At 37.6% G+C, this 21,952-nt stretch overlaps 1 protein-coding gene across 14 annotated transcripts in view; it reads right to left on the reverse strand.

The window, feature by feature from the left end:
• The window catches only part of PEX5L (peroxisomal biogenesis factor 5 like), a 203,524-nt gene that overhangs the window by 26,012 nt on the left and 155,560 nt on the right, over positions 1-21,952 (reverse strand). The gene's annotated exons all lie outside the window — the stretch shown is intronic.

Below are 21,952 nucleotides of genomic sequence, written 5' to 3' on the forward strand. Positions count from 1 at the left end.
TTGCTGCACTTCATGAAGAGGTAAAGTCCATTGCCTGTTTTTGGACACTTCCCTTGAGAAACAGAACGCAATGACACTGACCTGATGTGACTTTCGAAGCTAGATCCTCAAAGGGGATATAGCTTCTGCTATATGTTATTGGACAGTGTGTGTGTGTGTGTGTGTGTGTGTGTGTGTGTGATCACAGTTCTCCAGAACACAGCTTGGAAAAGGCTGATATAGAGACCCAGGGCATGAGCATTCCACCAAAACAGAGATTGCTGGCGACAAATAAATTTGGTGTATCCTGAGACGTTATCAGGGATAGGAATTTACCCTATATAGTTTGTTTTTATGTGATTGTTTTCCGTGGAACTCATTACCAATTAGCCAGCAGGTCCTCTAATCCTCACATCTGCTGTGTGAATCAGAATTCTTTAAGATTTTGTTGTTATTGTTGCAGAAAAATAAATGAAACCCAGAATGTGGAGGAAAGAAGCAAATAATTTTTTGGGGGAAGACAACTGATTTGATGTATTTCTTGTTTCAGTATTAACTAGTCATTGAAAATGGCCTTTGAAACTACATATAATTATGTACACAGATTGAACAAAGACTGGAAGAAACATGAAAAAATGATAACGGTTGATTTATTAATGTAGTGGGATTTCTGGGTAGTTCCTGACTTTCCTTCCCCCCAACCTTTTGTTTTCTCTTATTGTTATTGCTTTTAAAATAATTTAAATAAGAAACTCTTTGATAAAGAAATTATGTCCTGGTGACCAACAACTTTTAAGTTCTATAATTGTTTCAGGGCCTGCAAAACTTGCAAATAGTCTTTATACTGGGAGTAGTGATTCAGGGCAGGAGTTTGGGAGTTAGACTGGTTGGAATTCCAGTTGCATCGCTTAATTGTGGTATGACCTAGAACAAGTTGCCAAATCTATGTCCCAGTGTTACCACATTAAAATGGGAGGGACAGTCACTTGCTAGGGCTACTGTAAAGTGCTGGGCTATCCACCAGGAGTAGCATTTATAGCTACAACTAAAGTAAGCTAAGGATGTCTGGGTATATAAATAGGTTCCTTCTTCTTCCTCTTTCCTTTGCTTCAGGGCAAGGCCACCACAGAGATTGGTTTAGAAGCAATTTCCTTTGCAACATTTTTTCCTAGTGATAAAGAATTTTACCTGCTATAGCTAATGCCCATGATGACACTACCTTCCACAGTGGAAATCCGCCCCTCTTATTTAGGGTTATTTAAGGAAAAAAAACTGGGCCAGTCATTTTGATGGAAAAGTCAGATTTAAAAAAAAATCACTCCTATTGTATTGATCAATCATATTGTACTGATATTTTGACTTTCTCCCTTTTTATTTCTGACTACCTGATTGTCACAACAGTTGGCCAGGTGTGAAGACAGAGTCTTGATCGAGTGTGTTATCTTACGAGGGTATTGGGAAGGAAAATGGCTGAACCTGCTTTCTTTACACTGAAATCAAACTGGCTGACTCAAGGGCAGGGCAAGGATTCTGCAAAGCAGTCAAGAGCCCCCAGCCCTGGATCAGGGTGGTGGTATCACAGGGGGAGGGGAACATGTTCATGCTACCTGGAGCTAATATCCAACTGTTCGTAACTACTGTGGAGCGAGGTAGTGCTGTTACACCCACCAATGCCTTTAAAATTCCAGATGGTCAAAATCATTACACATTCTCCTTGTGTATTGATTTATTGGCCTGTAAGGATTAATTTGGATAGAAATGGAGAAATATTTTCTCTGCCAAGGATACTCGGCACTGCATCTAGCTTCTTGGCTTCAACTGCCTCATTCCCAGTATCAAAACACAGAAGAGAAGCCCAATCAAATGCCAGACGAGAGACTCTGCTGGCCCAGGAGAAAATCTGCCGTCGCAGCACTCTTTTCTACAAAATCTAACTGACAGTGGAGGGGAGGCTATGGATGGATTGACATTCCTGTATTTCCAATTATTAGACTGTACTGGCAAGATTTGCTGGACATTAACAAATGATATATCCCTCATTGGTCTTAGGAACTAGTTATTATGTAATTAGGAACACATTTTGAAGGGCCAGACATAACATTTTTTTTTTAAAGAAATACTTATCAGGGGTGTCCAAACTTTTTTCAACATTTTTCACCAAGGGCCATATGCAGTAAAACACACAAACAGCCGGGCCAGTCACTCGAGGTGAAGTACGTATTGCCGCACCTGGTTTATTTATGTAAACTAAATACATTTTTGGAATTTGCTGCAGGCCAATAAAAAATGGATCGCGGGCCGCAGTTGGCCCACGGGCCGCAGTTTGGACACCCCTGACTTAGATGTACGAGATGCCAGTGCTTTCCTAATGTCTTTATAAGATGGACTTTTTGCCATACAAAACCACTTTTATTGAGGTGATTCATAGAATTTGAAGAATAGCATCTTCTCAAAGTAATTTATTGTACATACTTATACACTGAATTCACTCATTCAGCCAAGTTATTGACAAGCCTACTGTGGAGCAGGCAGTGCTGCTGTAACCTGGGGATAGCCGTGAGCAGGGCAGGTGTGATCCTGCCACAGGAGCGTGTGGTCTGGTGGGGCACAGACAGATGCAATACAGGACTGTAAGGGGAGAAAAGGTGCTTTAGTAGCAAAGGGGAGGGGAACCCAACCTAGACTGGGGAGTTCAGGGATCTTCTAAGAGGGATCTTCTTAGAGTTCAGATACTCTAAGAGTGAACAGAAGTTAGCCAGGTGATGGGGTGAGGAAAGAACATTTCTGACAGGAGGACTAGCCAGTGCAAAAGCTGAGAGGAAGATTACACGGCCTATTCTGGGAAGTGATCAGCTATTATGACGCCAGTGTAGACATTAAGGTGGGAGTCAGAGCTGAGGATGCAGAAGCAAGAATGGTCTAGACCATGAAGGATCTTATAAAGCCAGGTCCATGAGTTTGCACTTTATTTTGAGGACAAGGGGGATGTCATCATTCAGATCTGTGGTTTAGAAAGCTTGTTCAGGCTGAAGTGAAGGAAATGGAATCGTGCAGCCTTCCAATCTCCACTCTGGAGGTAGTGAGACGAGTTAACAGGCTGTCACATTCTGTATAAGAGATGACGGTGACCAGAGTAGGGTGTTGGCAGGAGAGATGGGGAGAAAGGGGTGGATCTGAGATGTATTTAGTAGCATCAACAAGACTTGGTGTTTGATTAGATGTTGGGGTGAGGAGAGAGGTAGGAGAGAGAGAGATACGAGGCTCTTTGCTTGGGGGATTCTATTCCCTGAGTTAGAGAACAGAAAAGGCAAAGTACGGTTATGGTGAAGAGCTTGGGTCCCTATATGTTCCGTGTAAGGCACCTCTGCTATGTGCGAGCATGCATGTTAAGTAGGCTGTGGGGTATGTGGGTTTGTTCTCAGGAGGAAAATCAGAGCCAGCATGTGAGCGGTGACCGGAATCACGTGGGGGGATGTGCTCAACTAGCGAGATTGTATCAGGAGAGGAGGGCAGGCTGCCTGGCATCGCACTCCGGGGAACAAGGAATAGGCAGAGGAGGAAGAACTCACTGGAGAGGAAGAAAGAGTGTGGGGTCAGAAAATGCAACAGAAGAGAACCCATAGGGGGAGGAAGGGTTTAATAGTTGAATGCTGCCGAGAGGTTAAATTTGGCTAAAGTGTGTCTTTGAGCATGAACAGTAATGGAGATGCGATGATTTTGTCCAGAGCAACGTCCGTGGAATAGGGGTGGAAGCCAGATCACCACAGGTTGTAAACAAATGAAAATAAAAAGACACACACTCTGTCATACATAGTAACAATAAATAAAACCATCTTTGGAATGTTTGTGGAGTTACTGAAACTGTGAAGTAACTGAAAAATCCTGATCTTCACTTAACTAGCTACCCCCCCTCAGTTTTATGCATTTATATCTAGCCACGTACCCACCCACTTACCGATGTACTTATCTATCTAGCGAATATTTAACTATTAAGCTAAATGGCTTATTTGAATCATCGCCAAAGGTAAGGATAGGAGTGGGGTAGGGAAAGAAACTGCCATGTTTTCTTTTCCTGTTTTTTTGTCTCATAGAATCTGAGCTTCACACAGGAAGGAAGAAGCCTTAGGAACACCTGGTGTACCTCCTCCCTTTGGAGATGAATTGTGGGGCGTGGGGCAGAAGAGAGACAGATTAGGAGGCTATTGCAGTAATCTGGGATGAGACCAGGGTGATTGCAACGGGAACAGACAGGAAAGAGTGAATCAGCGATTTTCTAAGTGAAGAAATAGGAGGATTTAGTGAAAACTGCATTGCTTCTTACCAAGAGCAACAATAGTCACTTTAAATATGTATAATTTTTAAAGAGCTTTCAAATGTATTAACTTAGTTGACCTTCATAAGTGACTTGTCCAAGGTCACTAGCTGCTTAATAATTGAACCAGCGTCAGACTCACATCTTGTCTTTCTCTTACGCCCTTTTCACTCACGCAAGCCTTGTTCCCTCAGCCTGCTCGGCGGCTCCAGCCTGTCCTTGCGTTAAGGATCAGTCAGTGTTGTTGCTTGGAAAGTATGATCTTGATTGGAGGAAAGAGCAGAACAGAGTCCTTCTGCTTGTCTCTTGTCACTTAATTTTCTGAGACAAACCAAGTTCATTCTATTTAGAAATACAAGGTCACAGATACTGCACTTAGCGTCTTTTCTATCAGGAATGAAAGAAACTACAATGGAATGTTAACATGGCATTCTCAGTCTGTTTTGGCTGTGGTTCCAAAGAAAGAATAAAGCAATTGCCTTACTACCTATGCAGGACTTGCAAAAGGAATGTCTTTTTTTTTTCTCTCTTTTTTTCCCCTCCAACATTTAGCCTATAACCTTTACAAAAGGGCTAATGTCGAAGGGCCAAGGGACAGCATTTGCATGAAGTGAATGGCCACGGATGTGTGTTTCTCATGACCAAGTTTGGGCCACTGAGGGGCAAGCCAGCCTGGAGCTACTGTGAATTCCACCCAAGAGGACTTCCTCGAAGGGTGAGGATCGGTGACCTCACTGGAACTGCACGTGGTTACTCCTATCAGGAATCTCTGAAAGACCCACAAAAGCAGAACGTGAGAGTATATTCTCATGTTAAACATCGCTGAGCCCTGAGAGTACCTGTGCCTGTGCCAGGCCATGAGTGTACCTGGTGTGTAAGGCTGGGTCCCTTCCCATACTTCTACTGCTCTGGTGCCACCCTGGAGGGCTCAGAAATGGACTAGAGAGCAGAGGGGGAAGAAGTGGAGCCAGGAGAGAGAAGGTTCGCCTGGGGGCTTCCCCACTACAGGGGATCAGGCCTAAAGGCAAGAAACTGTCAATTGTGAATATGGAAGGAGTCATGTTATTATTATAGAGGACTGGATAGCTTAGTTATTGAAGTAACACAGTTCTTGAGACCAAAAGTGTCTGGAGCATTTTTTATTATCTTAGTGTGACTGGAAAGCTATGGAACTCTTATAGGTTGAATCGTGTTCCCCAAAAGGATATGGTAAAGTCCTAACCTCTGGTATCTATGAGTATGATCTGATTTAAAAATAGTGGCAGGGTGGTGGTGGTTAGAGGGATGGATGAAAAGCGGGAAGGGATTAAGAAATACAAATTGCCAGTTACAAAAACAGTCACGGGGATGTAAACTACAGTTTAGGGAATATAGTCAATAATATTGTAATAACTATGTAAGATGGTTACTAGACTTATCAGGGTGATCACTTTGTAAGTTATGTGTCTAATCACCATGTGTACACGAAAGTAATATATTATTGTATGTTGATGTTAACTGACTGTAATCGAAAAATAAAAAAAAGTTTTGGTTATAAACAATAAGTTAAAAAAATAAAAATAGGGTCTTTGTAGATGTAATCAAGTTCAGAGGAGGTTCTTATAGTGGCCCCTTAATCTAGTATCCTAGTATCACTGGTGTCCTTGTGAGAAGGGAATTTGGACACAGACACAGAGGGAAGGCGGCCATGTGAAGGCGGAAGAGAGATTGCAGCGATGCTGCCACAGCCCAGGAACAGCTGGGGCCACCAGAAGCTGGAATAGGCAAGGAAGGATCCTTCCCTAGAGGATTTGGAGAGAGCATGGCCTTGCCAACACCTTAATTTCAGACTTCCAGCGTCCAGACAGTGAGAAAATAAATTTCTTTTGTTTTAGCAACCCATTTTGTGGTACTGTTTTTACAACAGCCATTGGAAGCTAATATAAGGGACCAACCTATGATTTCAGTCAGAGGCTAGTTTAAAATTGGCTCACAAATGGGGTTTGATGGGCAGTAGAAGATAAAGTTTTCTTTTGCTCTCACTCTATCAAGTTCTGCCCATTAAATCAAATGATAGCCAAGAGTCCTAGTGCATGATGCGTGCCCACCAAATACCTGCTGTGAATGAATGCTTTTCTGAGCTTATCGAGATGTGCCCTTTCTGGCACTCTATTTCATTTGATTCCTCAAATGGGCTTATGTGCATTCTTTACATTTGTATAAATGAGGAAGTTGATGTCGCAGCGATTAAATAACTTTCCCAAGGAAAATGGCTCATAGTGCAGAACTGAGATTTGAACATAGGTCCTCCTAACTCCCATCTGTGTTTTTCTATCCCATTATCATCAAATTAGTCCAGAAAAAAATTGAGTAGATGTTTAATGGCCTGTGTCCTCTTATAGCTCATGTTTAGAGAACGATGCTTCATTTGAAATGATTTCTTAGAATCTGGATATGAGAATATATTTTTCTTGGCAATTTTGGTTCTTAAGTAGACAAATTGAAAAGTCTGTCTATGGAAAAAAGGCAGAGATTAGGTTGTATAGTTTAAAGAAATTCAACATGTATTAAACCCTTGATTCCTCAAGGAACTCACAGTCACCTGGTAGGAATTTTTTGAGATGCTGAAAAATATTTTGGTCAGAAATTGGAAGACGTGGACTCTTGGCCTGGTGCCGCCACTCCATAGAGTTTAATCTCAGCAAAAATCAAATAAACTTTTTTCATTTCCAAAATTTTCTGTAAACTGTGGAGGGTTATACCTGAGTCAGGTGGCATTGATTGTTTTTTATTTTTTATTTTTATAAAAACACTTTTCTTCTATGATTTAAATGTCCAAAGAGATACTACACAATATATCAGTCAGTCATGGATGCTGTTAACTAGCTGAGCAAAAATAACCCTGTTCTGTGAGGACAAAAATGCATTAGAGGCTATTTTTTCCTTCTTGGAGACAGAGCTTATGATTTAGTTTTTTTAAAGGATATTTAGAATCTGAAGAACATTGCTGACTCAAGAGAAATATAAAGGTCAGTTGTTGCATCTAAGCTGTGCTGTCATGGTATTTAAATAATTAAAAGGTTGTTTTCAGAGATAATTGGAGTCCCACATTTTAACTAAGTATTTAATGACAATAAACTACAAACATGCTCTGTTTTCATATGGGGAACTCCCCACAGCTTATTAACTGTCCAGATGGCAGAGAGTAGAATAATTAAAACATATTTAAATTAGGGATCACCCAAATCTTTCAAACTAGACCTAAGTGGACGTTGAGAATGTATTTTGGAGACTTTCTAAAACTCATTCAAAATAGGAGAGGACAAGGACTTTTATTTCATTCAAGTATTTGTTTCTGGGTTGATTATAAAAATAAAATACTTCAATTTTTAAAAAAGTTATGTAATACTCTTTCCTTGTAGACAAATTGGGAAAAAAAAACAAACACCAAATGAACAAGAAGAAAAATAACCCTATTAATTTTACTACCTACATATAATAACCGGGAGCACTTTGGTATATCTTATTTTAGGCTTTCCCCCTATATTTATATATAAAAATGATTACTCATGAGTTCTCAGTCTTAGGCCAGGTGCTTCCTTTTCTGAGTTCCAATTTTCTTATTTCTACAAAGGAGTTAAAAATACTTACCTCACAGGGTAATTGTGAGGAGTAATTTTCATAATACTTATAAAATATTTAGCAGAGTAGCTGGAATATAATCATGCTCAATAAATGTTAGCTATTATAATTATTTCATTGTTTACTTCTGAAAATGGAACCTTACTGTTCATGTGGTTGTTTAACATTTTATTACGGCCATATTTACATGTCAATAAATATACAACTATTACATCATTTTAATGACCCTGTAGTATCCCATTATAAAGATTTATCTTAATACATTTCACTTTCTATTACAGCTATTGTAAAAATTTGCATCAAATATCCTTGGCCATGTATCTTTATGCATATGATTATTTCTTGAGGATTATTAAGGAATTGCTGGGACAAACATTTTTAAGTTTTTGATATATATTGTGAAATTGCCTTTCAGAAATATTTAACAAGTCTCTTCTTCCACTAGTGCTGAGTATTATCATTTAATTTCCATTTTTTACAATTTTTTTTGAGGCCATGAGTTATTCTGAAGAGTGTTTTAAATGATTAATATATGGAGTTTTGCATTGTGGTCATGATTTACATGAAACAAATCTTTTGAAATGTATTGAGACTTGCTGTATAGCATGATCAAATTTGGTAAGGTGTGCTCGCAAGGAATATATATTCTGCAAATGTTGTGCACAGCATTTTATATGTACCCACTAGATTACATCTTCTGTATCTTTACTGATCTCTTTCTACATGATATCAATTTCTTAAAGAGGTCTATTAAAATATGCATATGACAGATTTATTCATTTCTTCTTGTAGTTTTGTCCATTTTGCTTTGTATATTTTGAATGTATGTTTTTAGTTGTATACAGTTTGAATGGTTTTATCTTTCTGTGACTTGAACTCTTTATATTAGTTACAAGTCCTTTTTGCCTTTTGTAATGCTTTGTGCCTTAAGTTTTTTTTTTTTTTTTTTTTTTTTTTTTTTTTTTTTTTTACTGGATACTAATAGCTATTACCTTTTTTTTGTTGATAGCTTGCCTGGTATATTTTTTCCATGAATTTTCTTTCAGACTTTTTGTGTCCTTGTGTTCTAAGTGTGTCTTTTATAAACAGTCTAGAATTAGTTTTATTTTAAATCTAGTCAGTTAATCTTTGTAATTTAATTGGAGAGATAGGATAATTTTCACAGTAACTGATATATCTGGATTTATTTTTCCATCTTATTTGCACTTTCTATTTGTCCTACCTTTAAAAGTATTTTTCTACTTTACTGCCTTCGTTTAGAATGATTAAGGTTTTTTTTCTTAATTCCTTAATTCTTTAATAGACTGGAAGTCATATATTCTATGTCTATAATTTTTGTGATTACTCTTAAAAATTTAATGTGCATATTTAACAAAAGCCCAAAGTTAATAAATATACTTATTCTCCTCCTGAACAACACAAAAGTTTAGACTCTAATTCCAATCATTATCGTATTTTTTCTAATAGTTCTACTTTTTCTAAGTTTGCTCAGTTACTATTAACAGGCATTTGTCCTTTACTGTACTTTCAATCCCTCTTTTATTTATTTAAATATATGAAACATTCTTCTTTCATATTCTATATCTGATAATTCTCAAGTCTTTGAGGTACAATCTGTCTGTTGTTTCTGCTGACTCTTACTCATAGTTTTCTTTCTTATGTGTTAGTGAAATATCTGATTTTGAACTTACATATTTTTGGAAATTTATCTGTGAAATTTGTTAAGGCTTAGTTTGAAAAGCATCATTTTAGGGAGAATGTGCAAGTGTTTATGCATACATGTGTATATTTATGCATGTTTTAATATACATATGTATATATCTGTTAGTGTGTGTTTATATTTGTGTGTGTTTACTTATTGTGTCTATGTATGCACGTGTGTGTGTGTTCATGTATATATGCATGCACGTTTGGCAGGCAGCTGAAGGTACTACCATAGGGACTGCTTTAAATTGAATTCTTAGCTTGATACTTTTAGGACCACTCAGGCTGTATAAATTACAGCCCAACCTGCATGGACTCTGCTTATTATTCCATATTCTCTTAGGAAACTCCTCTGCCCAATCCTATATATTTTTTAGAATTCTTCAAAGTTTCTGGTCTGTTAACCCATCTTCGTCTATTATAAATAGCTGATACACATTTCCCCCCACCCTACAACTTTATCCTTCATAGACATATGGCCCTCAAGTCCCTGGCTTTTTAAAGACTTAGCTCCTCACTTTGTTTGGGCCCAAGATTTAGTTAATTTTCAGCTATTTAACTTAACATCCACAGCTGCAGTTAAATAGTATTAGCAGATAGTTTAGGGCAGCTGCTAGTGTTAGTGCTTGCTTATACTCTGAATTTATGGTCAAACTTATTATTTTTGCCTCTGAGGGCTTCTTTTACTCTCTTTCAAGAGATGGTTTTAATATTTAATATTTATATTTAATATTTGTATTTAAATATTAATTTTTATAGAAGAAGAATTGTAAGGTACCTCGTCTACCATATTGCAGAACTTTCTTTGTACTTCTAACTTTTTATTTTCTATGTTTTGGTTATATAGTCAAAGCATGAAGATTTATAATTATTGTGTCTTCAACGTAAAATTTACTTATAATCAATATAAACTTAAATGGATTATTCCATTTAATCTTTTTTGGTTTGAATTCTACTTTATCAAGTAATGCATCTAGTATAGCTTTGCACATTTCATTATTAATTTTTCTGTATAATTTTGTTTAACTTTATAATTTTGTTTTTTGTATAATTTTGTTGGTTTGTATTTCTTTTCAAAACATTTAATTGTATTTTATTTTTAAAACTGAGAGTATCTTTGCTTTCTAATAGAAGAATTAAACTCATCCATATTTATTGTGAAAATTGAGATAAGAGGACTTACTTTGGCTCTTTTCCACTTCCATTTGCTATATTGATAAGCTTTTTCTCTTCCTTTTTGTCCTTTGTTAGTTTGAAAGCAGTACATTAATTTTTGTTGTATTAGCAGTTAACATTCAATTAAAAACATTTTTGACCTTTTATTTCTCTACTGAATCAGTAACAAATATAATATTTAACTCCTGCATTTAAGGTGAGAGATTATTTATCTTTTACTCCTTTCTACTTCTACTTGACTTTCTAGTAAAAAATCAAGTTTTTAGACATAGATTGTTAGTAAAGACATTATGAGTGTTTTCTTTCAAGAATAATCTTAGAATATTTTTAGAAATTCTTCAAAGTTTCTGGCACTTTAGTGGCATCCATTCCTATTATCCAGTACTGATAAAGATTTTTTTCCATCTATATTTTGTTTCTTTGCTTATTTTAATAATAATTATTGAGACAAAGGAATTAAGAGCAGGTTAAATTCAAAGACATAAAATTCAGAGTTCAGAAAATTAAATTTCCCTTAAATTGCATTTAACTTAGATGTACTAGGGTTGGCTCAACATATTGATGTCTCCTTAAAACACCTGAATCCAACTTCAAGTGTATTAAAGAATACGGAGGAGATCTTTTCTATAGCTTTTCTTAAAGAAGTGTTTACTGTTCCTCTTCTTGAAGCTGATAATTTGTGTAAGTTTCACTGGGAATTAAAATATTTAGATTCTGCTCCACTTATGTTTATTAGACTTGGGAAATTTTACTTAAAATCTCTGGAGAAGGCAACATTCTGTACAGAAAATTACTGTCCTTGGAGCTGCAAGGTTTGGGTTTGAAACCTGACTTGTAGCTGCCTATTAATGTATTACAGCATGCCTTTGGGTAATTTCTTCATCTGCAAATGGATTACTACTATTTAACACTTAGAATTACTTTGAGAATTAAGTGAGATAGCATATGTGCAAAAGTTAGTACAGACTTGACACCTAATCAATGCTTAATACGGTAATGTGGGATAACAACAAATAAAGATATCTCAAAATAAGGGATTTGAAAAATAAATAATTTAAACAAAGTATTGATTCATTTCACTGGAAGAGAATACTATATAAATTTTCTCTTTTAAAGTATTATTTTCCCCACCCCCTCAGTGTTTTGATGTAGCTTGCTCTCTAATGACAGGCTTTTAAGGAGAAAGAAGTTTCCAACACAGGCTGCTAAAGGTATTGGTTGTTATGGAAACCATAGTCTCTAAACTAATCAGCAAATCTAGAATTTGATAATCTTGTTGAAGGAAGAGGCTTTCTTCTTTGAGAAGAGAAAATCTACTCTTTCTGGTAGAAGAGGTAGGGATTCATTCTGGCAGGTGATATATGACCATGTGATGCTATGATTTTCCTTTTCCTTTGGCCTTCAGGTAAGGAAACATAAAGCTTTGATAATAAATAAATATTCAGGAAAATTTTCAGTTTCCAGCTTATTCAAATTTGCTTACAAAATCAGGTGTAGATTAAAAAGCAATTGACATAAATGAACAGTTTTTGAGTAAAGACTTAATTGTTCCTAGGCTTTTGTGCTGTTTTTTTTTTTTTTTTCTTTGAATATACTATAATTCTGCATCTTGTTTTTCAAATGGTGACAATACTTGTGTTCTTTAGTTCAAAATTATATTAAAAATATAAATGGGACACATCCTTCAGTCAAGCTTTTGCAAAATCATGAACATTGCCATTTGGTCAAGTTTTCCTAAAGAAAATAGAGTAGAAATGTCCAAATGAGTGCTAGACTACCAAGTTATACCAGTGTATGAACAGCACTATTGTGTTAAAGTCTTATACTGAACAGAATAAATAGGATTCTTTAGGTACATTCAACAAAGTTTGAATTCCACTTCTCAAAGCAATGTAAGCTCACTTAACTTCTGTACTTTTCCTTTATTTGCACTGAGCACAGTTTATGATTCTATATCTGTGCACCATTCTAGAGAGTGGAGGTACAGTGACCAAGACAAAGACCCTAGTCTCATGGACTTTCCAGTCTGGTGAAAGGAGATAATAACAAACAATACATAAGTAAATGAATAATATAATTTCAAGGAGTTGTTAGCACTGTAAGAAATAATTATATAGGGCAAATATGGAAAAAGATGATCAAGAAAGACCTCTTAAAGGGGATGCCATGTGAACTGAGGTCTAAACAACCCAGGTAAGAGCATTCTAGGCACAGAATACAGAAATGGGATGAAGGGCCAGAGAAAACCAGTGTGGCTGGGCTGTCCTATGAGGTGGAGAGAAAGGACGAGAGGGAATAATAACAAGGGCCAGATCATGTTTTATGGACTAGAAGTAAGAACTTTGGATTTCATTTTATTTGTGATAGGAAACTATTGGCAGATTTTAACTGTCATTGTCGGCAGGGTAGTAATAGGATCTGATGTATCCTCTGGGAAAAGAACTTGGAGTTCTCTAGGGGAGCAAGACTGGAAGCTGGGAGACAGGTAGGAAGCTGTGGCAGTGGTTTGGTCTAGGGGTGCTGCTGGTATGGAGGAAGGCGCGAGCAGGGGAGATAATAGATGTGGTTGGACTCCTTTAATTTAGACATTGTTCCAACAGGATCTCCTGCTGGATTGGCCATGAGGATGCAGGGAAAGAAAGGGCAACTTTCAGGGTTTTGTTCTAAGCAGATTATAGTGCTATTGCTGAAGTGGGGTAGGGACTGGTTTGGGATGGGAAATCAAGAGTTCAGTTTTAAAGATGTTAGACATATTAGAACCAAATGGCACCATCAGTAGGCAATTGGATATTCAAGTCGGGATCTCTGGGGAAAGGTCAAGCTTGAAAAATCAGAATGAGAGCCATCTAAGTATAGTGAATATTTAAATACAAAGGACTGAAAGATATGGCTAATGAGAAAATATAGGTGGAGAAGAGAGGACGAGCAAGGGCTGTGTCCTGGGGCTCTGTAATATTGCAGGTCCTCAAATGCACCTGACATTCCTCTGTCTCCGTGCAATTGCATGTTTTCTTCCCTCTGTTTCGAATGCCTCCCCCCTTCTGCTCCCACGCCCTCTTCCAACTGCCCTTGGGAAACCTCATTGACTGACAAGCAGGGCGAGTTCCCCTTCAATATGCACTCAGAGGATCAGGAGCTTACTTATATTACAGGACCTGTTATGTTGCATTAAGATTCATAATTATCTTTATCTTCTACCAGTTTTGGAGCCTGCTGAGGGCAGGGATCATATGTCTCATTTCTGAATCTCTATTACCTAATGTAGGGTGTGCCAATACTAGTCACTTAACAAGTGCAATGCTTTTTAAACAAATAAATAAATGCATTTGTGAGGATCAATTCAACCTCCGAAACAACTATAAATTGTTGCCCCTTGGTTATGTATTACCCTTCAATTCCATGAGCAAGTTTCTGGTTAGTTAACCAAACCCCACAGAACAAAGGCGGCACAACATCTCAGAGCTCTCCCTTCATGCTTATTGTACTGATGCGGAAGTTGCCTTCCATTCTGGACGTATCACATCCATATTTTATACAAGAGAAGCCTCCTTTGACAGGGCTTTAGAAACGTAATCATTTCATCGCAGGTAAACAATTTAGACATCACTGGTGTCGAAGAGATAAAGGCAAACAGCATGGTTCAAGTCACGGCATAAAGGTTTGCTAGCAGTCAGCATAGTTCAGTGGCTTTACGTAAAGTGTTCCTGTTCTTTTGAAAATATTTCAAAGATGCTGTAAAAATCATGGAGAACTGGAATAATCTTCCTGGCTCACAATGCTGCCCAGTCAATCTCATGTTTAGCAAAGACGCAAAACTTTTCAAAGCTGCTGCATTCTTGCCTGCTGCTGCTAAAACACAGGTGACACCAAGCCCCTCTAGGCAGGTGAGAGGGGTGAAACCTCCTCTGGTTTCATCAGTGTGCTAGAACCAGAGTTCTGGAACCAGGACTGGTAACTGCTTTTACTTTCATTTGCAGGTGAATGGATATAGCAAGATGTCAGGAAGTTTCAAATTACATGGTCATAAATATACAAAGAACACATTTGGCCTTGGAGCTAGCATTAACAGCTAAAACCTAACTCTATTTAAGACAAATTTAAAAAGAGGGCTCGTATTCGTGTCATTCATCCTTCTGAATCTTGGTACAATTGTAAAGTGTCAAACCATATTGTTTCGGTGTGGAAAAAAAAATTTTTGTAAAAGGGATAGTATTTGCAGTCATTTTAGTTTCACCTTGAGCATCTGCCTAGAATATGCCTTGTGACATGTCCTTGTAATTAGTTTTGTTGAAATCTGTTAACTTCAATAAATATACTAATAAAGGGAGAAAAACACTGATGAATGATAGAGCAAATCTGGGAAGAAGGCTAAGGAAAGCAATGAAAAACATTAAAGAATTAAAACTATACTCTCCGTAAGAACGTCACAGAACACAGATGTAGAAATGATTTTGACAGAAACTGGACAATGTACTTTGGGCAATATGGTAGTAAGAAATCTTGCATTTGTATGAGAACCTTGACAAGGAACTTGTTAGGTGAAGATGTCGTAATGAGAGAATTTAGTTAGGAGTGAAAAACGACTAAACTGGTGATGTAAGTTCACACAGGGAATTCAACAACCAATCCAGTCATGACAAGATGTTCTCTTTTCCCACTATGGCTTAACTTGTTGCAATAGGAATTTACATTAGATATAAAGAAAATATACTGTGATTGAAATGATTGTAAGGCATTGAAATGGGCCATCTAGGAAAGTTTTGGAATATTCGTTTTTTAGCAATTGCTAAAAACAGAACTAATACTCAGGGATGGCCTTAGGCAAAAGTGAAGAATCATACATTTACAGACTGGCACAACCTTAAAAGTCATTGAATCCCAGAAGTTTGCAAATGTCTGACACTGAATCCCCTGGGGGGCTTTTCAATATTCCAAGGCCCAGGCCACAGCCAGGGCCAATGAAACCACCATCTCTGGAGGTGGGATGCAGGCATCAGGAGTTTCGGAAGCTCCCCAGGCATTTCCAATGGGCAGATAAATTAGGGTACCGTGGATCTACTCTCATGGTCTCATGTGACAGATGAAGAAACTGAGGCCCAGAAAGCAAAAGGGAGTTTCCCAGGCCTGTCAGGACAGTGAGTGGCAGAGGAGAATGAAAGTCCAAGTCTCCTGACCTTGATCTGTTACACAGGGCATGTTTTAAGAAAAGAAAAAGAAAAAAAAAAAATCAAACAACTTATTTTATGTTTATGGAATCAATACATTATCATTATATTAGATAATGTAAGAAAAGCGTTAGAACTGCCAATGAAAATTAACCTCTCAATCTCCCAAACTTCCCTATAAGAATAGCAGTAGGCTTTTTGGAAAGCCGGGGAGCTAGAGGGACAGATGGTGCTGGGGGGTACGGGTCACATCTCTGCCTTTTTCTTCCCTTTCTTCAGTGGACACACAGCATGAGAGCCCATCTTTCCTTATTTCTGCATTCAGCCTGAGAACCAAATGGGCTCAGGAGAGACTACGTAAGTCCTGACGTAAAAGCCCAACCGTGAAAGGCTTGCCTTGTGGAGTTAGTGTCACCCACAGCTGTGCACCCATAATAGGAACTCCAGAGGAAGCTAGAGTGAGAAGCTGCATGAATCACACTCAGGTAGCCACTTCACTTCCATTATGCTCGGGATCCTGGCCTGAATAAGTCAGGGCCTCTACCTAAATTGATAGCGATCTGTGTATGTGTGTGTGTATGGGTGTGTGTGTTCTCACCCATCCGAGGCAAGCTGAAGGATGCAGAGCTATTATTTTGAATGGGATATAACTTTATGTTTGATCCAAATAATCCCTGTGATTTGGTGGATCCATAAAATCAAACGTCACTAATAAAGGAAATAATTCCAGTTTTGAAGACCACATTGTATTATTGCCACCCAGCCAGTTAAACCTAAAACCTAATTGATGAGGTGACTTTTTAATCTAATGCTCACAATTCAATGTCTATTCACCATAGATAGAGAACAAATGCTTTCAGCATTAAAAAAAAAAACAAACAAAAAAAAAACCCCCAAAACAAAAACCAGCTCATTTTGAAAAGGAAGACTATCTTTAGAGACCAAAGGAGTGATAAGGGATGACTTAGACCAGGAAGTGCTTAGCTTCCCACGTGGCTTTCTCAAGGATGCTCTTTACATTGGGGATGACATAAATAGCTTCAGTAAACACCCTGTTAGCATCACAGTAACACACCTCAGTTAGCTGGGAAAACGCACTCAGATTGGTCCGATTTATTCGGTGAAAATCAAGTCTGTTTTCACATTTAGGATTAAAGATAGAGTAGTCTATCTACTTTCCTTCTGTAATCAGATCAAGCAGTCAATCCGGTAGTTGTTTGCATTTTCCCTTCAGAGATGTGCAGGACACAGAAATAGAATATTTGATTGCTCATCCCTTTTCTATAACTCCCCAAGCTTTTTGCTGTAGGAAGCAAATGGTGTTTAATAACCTTAATAATTTGATTTTTGGGCTTGACTTGATGTTATTTTTTTATCTATCTATCTGTTTTTACCCTTTGGATACAAGATAACTAAGATAGTCTATCCCTGTACATTTTTTATTCTCAGACTTCATAACGCAGTTCAGCTTTTCACAGGAAATCAAATTCTGCTCCAATTATTTGAATGGGCTCATGTGTGGTATTGACAATTTCCAGCTATGTTTTAATACCGCTCTGCCTTTTATTTACTCTCTTTCCATGCTTCCAGCCCTTTTAGTCCAGTAAAGGTAGCTGCCCTTGTTAGGGGTTGATGTGTATTTCAAACAATACCAAGTGATTTTAATATAAATTAAAATAAATTAAAATTTAATATAAATTAAAATTGATATATTAAATAAAGAAATCTGATGTAAGATGAAATCTGATGAAAGAAAATACATTTCCAAACCAAATCCCAAGTTCAAGTAATTCTTAATATCGCATTCAGAAGTTCCTCCCTCTATCAACAGCTCTAAGAGAATGTGCAAATGTGGGTTCTAGTTCTACCTGACAGTAACCAGCAGTGTGTGCTTGGGCAAGTCCCTTAGTATCTCTGCATTTCAGCCCCTTCTCTATGAATCCCTGGTAGGAGGCCCCAACTCTAATGACATCTGACATCTCTCACGGAACAGTACCAGAGAAGACTGGGGACCTCTGGAAATGTCATTAAGATCTATGATGGTTAATTTTATGTGTCAACTTGACTGGGTCATGGAGTGCCCAGATATTTGGCTACACATTATTTCTGTGTGTGTCTGGGAGAGTGTTTCTAGATGAACTTAGCATCTAGACTGAGTAAAGCAGATGGCACTCTTTAATGTGGGTGTGCACCATCTAATCCGTTGAGGGTCTGAATAGAACAAAAAGGAAGAGAAAGGCAAAATTCATTCTCTTTGCTTGCCTTTTTGAGCTGGGACATTGGTTTTCTCCTGTCCTCAGACCTTTGGATTTGGGCTGGAACTACCCCACCAGCTTTCCTGTCTCCAGCTTACAGATGGCAGATTGTGGGGCTTCTCAACCTCTGTAATCATGTGAGCCAATTCCTTATAGTGTGTGTATGTGTGTGAGTGTGTGTGTGTGTGTGTGTGTGTGTGTATATATATATATATATATATATATATATATATATATATATATGATACATATGTATATGTATATATACATGAGATACTGGGCCACATCTCTGCCTTTTTCTCCCCTTCCTTCAACGGACTCATAGCATGAGGCCCCATCTTTCTTGATTTCTGCCTTCAGCCTGAGAACCAAATGGGCTCAGGATAGACTCTGTAAGTCCTGAGTAATGATGCAAAACTTGAGTGTGTTTGCATGTGTGTATATACATAAATTTATTTAAGACTGTCTTACACCTCTTTATCTTTCATCCATATAACCTATGAGGGTTTATCACAAGTGATTCTGCAATAATTCTTATCTATGCTTCATATTGTCTTTTGAAATCAAATTTTGTTTGTTTAAAATGGAAAGAAATCAAATCAATATAAGAACAAAGGAACTTTTGTCACTTTCCCAATGAATGCACAACACATCTAATCTACATGTGATCTATCTACAATTTGACAGGGGAAGCATATTTGCTAACATGGCATTATAAGCTTTAGGAAATCTGTATCTTTAGCAGTTAATCTCACGATTCCTTCAATATTTCCCAAAGAATATTTTCAGAAGATCTTCGCTGTTTTGGGTATTGAATCCAAGTAAGAATGATTTAAGCAGTATTTAATCCATTAATCTTTTCCACCTACTATGAAGAGGTGACACTGTCACAGAAAGCAAAAGGAAATACGAGGGTGTGGTGGAGACAGATGATCTTGGTAGGAAAGCATCCAAGTCATCAGTTTCTTGCATAATACCATATTAATAAAAGCAGTTCCCAGAATGGTCTCCAATTTTCTTCGATCATTTAATATTTCTGAGGTGCCTATCAGATCTACGGTATATACCCTGAGATTAACTTCTCGTGAAACAAAATTTCTATATGAAAATAATTTTTAAGCATATGTCACTAGAGCTGGGTTTAGCTATTATTTTTTTTGAATATGACATCTCCTGGTTGAACTTAAAAGAGAGACAAAGAAGGTCACCCATATTTCTAGAACAAGGAATTACTACTTGGCATTAAACTCTCACTATCCATGCTCTTAAACAGTAATTACCAATTTTCTTGTAATTTTTCATAAAGTGCTGCTGGAAGAAAAGTTAGCCTGAAGCTTGAAGAGTAGTTACCTTGAGGGCTGTGTCTTTTGAGAAAGGACATAGAAATGGAAAGTTGGGAGGGAGCTTTCAGTGAGGCTTGTCATGAAGAGAGGTCTCAGTGCTATGAAGGAGAAAAGGTAAGTCCCTGATCAGATCTTTGGGGAAGGGATGAATGTGCCCTTAATGAACATGGGCTGTCACAAAGAGGTCTTTTTTCATTCTCCCTTGGGGATTAGAGAAAATGAGCTTAGGATCAGTAGAAATGAGAGCGGGAGTAGTTTGAAAATTACAGTCTAGGATGAACGAGTACCTAGTTTCTGTGCTAAAAGGGTAATCTTCCCATTTTTCTAGTACTGAAATGTGTCAAGGATGGAGACGGGGAAGAGAGTAGTGGAGTAGAACCAGGCTGGATTTTGAGAGGAGTAGAATAATACCATAGTTACCTATCTGCTTAGCAAGTTACCCAACACATGGCAACTTAAGAATCAAACATTTACCATTTCATACAGTTTCTGAGGATCAAGAATTTGGGAGCAGCTTAGCTGGGTGGTTCAGACTTGGAGTCTCTCATGAAGTTGGAATTAAGCTGCTAGCTAGGGCTGCAGTCATCTCAAGGCTCAACTGGGTCTGAGGGATCCACTTACAAGATGGCTTACTCATGTGGCTGTTGACATGAGAACCCAGGTCTGTGCTGGCTATTGGTAGAAGGACTTGATTCCTCACCTGCTAAGGGTCTTCATGACGTGGAAGCTAGGTTTCCCCCAGAGCAAATGATCCAAGAGAGAAAGCAAGGAAGAGGCCACAGTACCTTTTATGACCTAATTTGTAAAGTCACACACCTTGACTTTAATGGTTGCACAGCATTTTTACTGTAGACATATAAGTTAGTCTACACTTAGGCTATTTTCCAAATTTTCCCTACTTAAAACAAGTCTACAGATAAAATATTGCCAACTTTCATCATTATGTCTCTAGGATAAATTCTAGGACATGGCTGGGTCAAGGGCATATATATTTCTAAGACTGATGCATTTTTTTTATGTCTTCTACTATGAATTTAGATGATAACCTGGATAAGAATAATGTCAGGATGTAAACAGTCCATGTACGTGTGCAGTTTTGAGGTCTGATTTACCACCAGCTTTGTTCTCCACACCTGTTCATCCCTCCTGGTCAGCATCATCCTCCCTCATTCCCTAGGGAAGCTTCTCGGTTCTAGGCTTCCAGCTGAGCAAATTTGCTTATAATTGTCTGATTTGCTAGGAATTCTGTACTTAATATTTATAGAGTTTTAGTTTAATCAAAATCCAATCTCCTCTTCTTACAGATGAGGAAACTAAAATAGCAAGTGATTTGTCCAAGTTGGTCTTCTGGTCCATGCTAACAAAGTTTGGCTCATTTCTTTATCTCTAGTACCTGTAGTACCTGTGGACAGCCAGTAATGATTTTTGAGTAAATGACCACTTGAAGTAACTTAGAGCCTCCTAGAGGTGTGGAAACTGAGACTTATGTTGTTAATCAGTTGTATGTTGTCTTTTAGTCATTAGTGACAAGTTGGAATAACAATGGAGGTCTCTCAATTCCCAGGAAAGACAAGAAGAAGCCAGGAGAAGATAAGTCCTTGAGGGGTGAGGTAGGTATCATGTGGAGAAGGGATTAAACTAATACTGCCTTGTTCCAGACAGGGCAAAGACAAGACGAAGCAAAACTGGAAGTTGCTGGTAGGACAATTTCAGCATAATGCAGGGAAGAGCTTTTTAATAGTTAGGACTGTCCAAAACTGAAATATGTAGATTTTCTCGAAAAGAGCTGAGTTGCCTCTAATTGGAAGTGTTCAAATAGAAACTGGATATGTTTGAATAAATAATTTGTTAAGTATGTTTGAATAGAAAAAAGATTGTTTTGTGTGGCCAGTTTGGAAAGATGACACTCAAGGTCTCTACCCAAACTAAGATTAAATTATTTTGTGAGTATCTATATGTCTATATCTAAACATCAGATAGATAGATAGATAATTTTTGTCTTGATATGTTACTTTGAAAGTAAGTCTTTTGAGTGTGAACCCATTGTCTTTCTCATTTTAAATGGGACCAGATAAATTCTAATGTCTTTATGGACTGAAGAGTCTCTGGTTCTAAATAATTTTCTCTTTAGTGCTAATTCAGTGTGCTATGTACAGTAGGAGTTCAAAAGATAAATTTAAATTAGCTTTTAAGTCTGGAAAAAATCTGCATTTGAGATAAATTGAGGTATAGGCTCCATGCAGTTGGACATTGTGGTCTCACAAATATATCTGTTGATAATGTTCAAGAGCACTAAATATGTATTAATTTTTTTTTAAGTTTAGAATTAAAAAAAAATCTGGGTGGATTGTACTGTGATAAAAGTGTTCTCTTACTGGGTTTCCGGATGATGATATG

The sequence above is a fragment of the Rhinolophus sinicus genome, chromosome 17 (assembly GCF_057876585.1).
Source record: "Rhinolophus sinicus isolate RSI-liver-muscle chromosome 17, RSI-T2T, whole genome shotgun sequence".
NCBI lineage: Eukaryota > Metazoa > Chordata > Mammalia > Chiroptera > Rhinolophidae > Rhinolophus > Rhinolophus sinicus.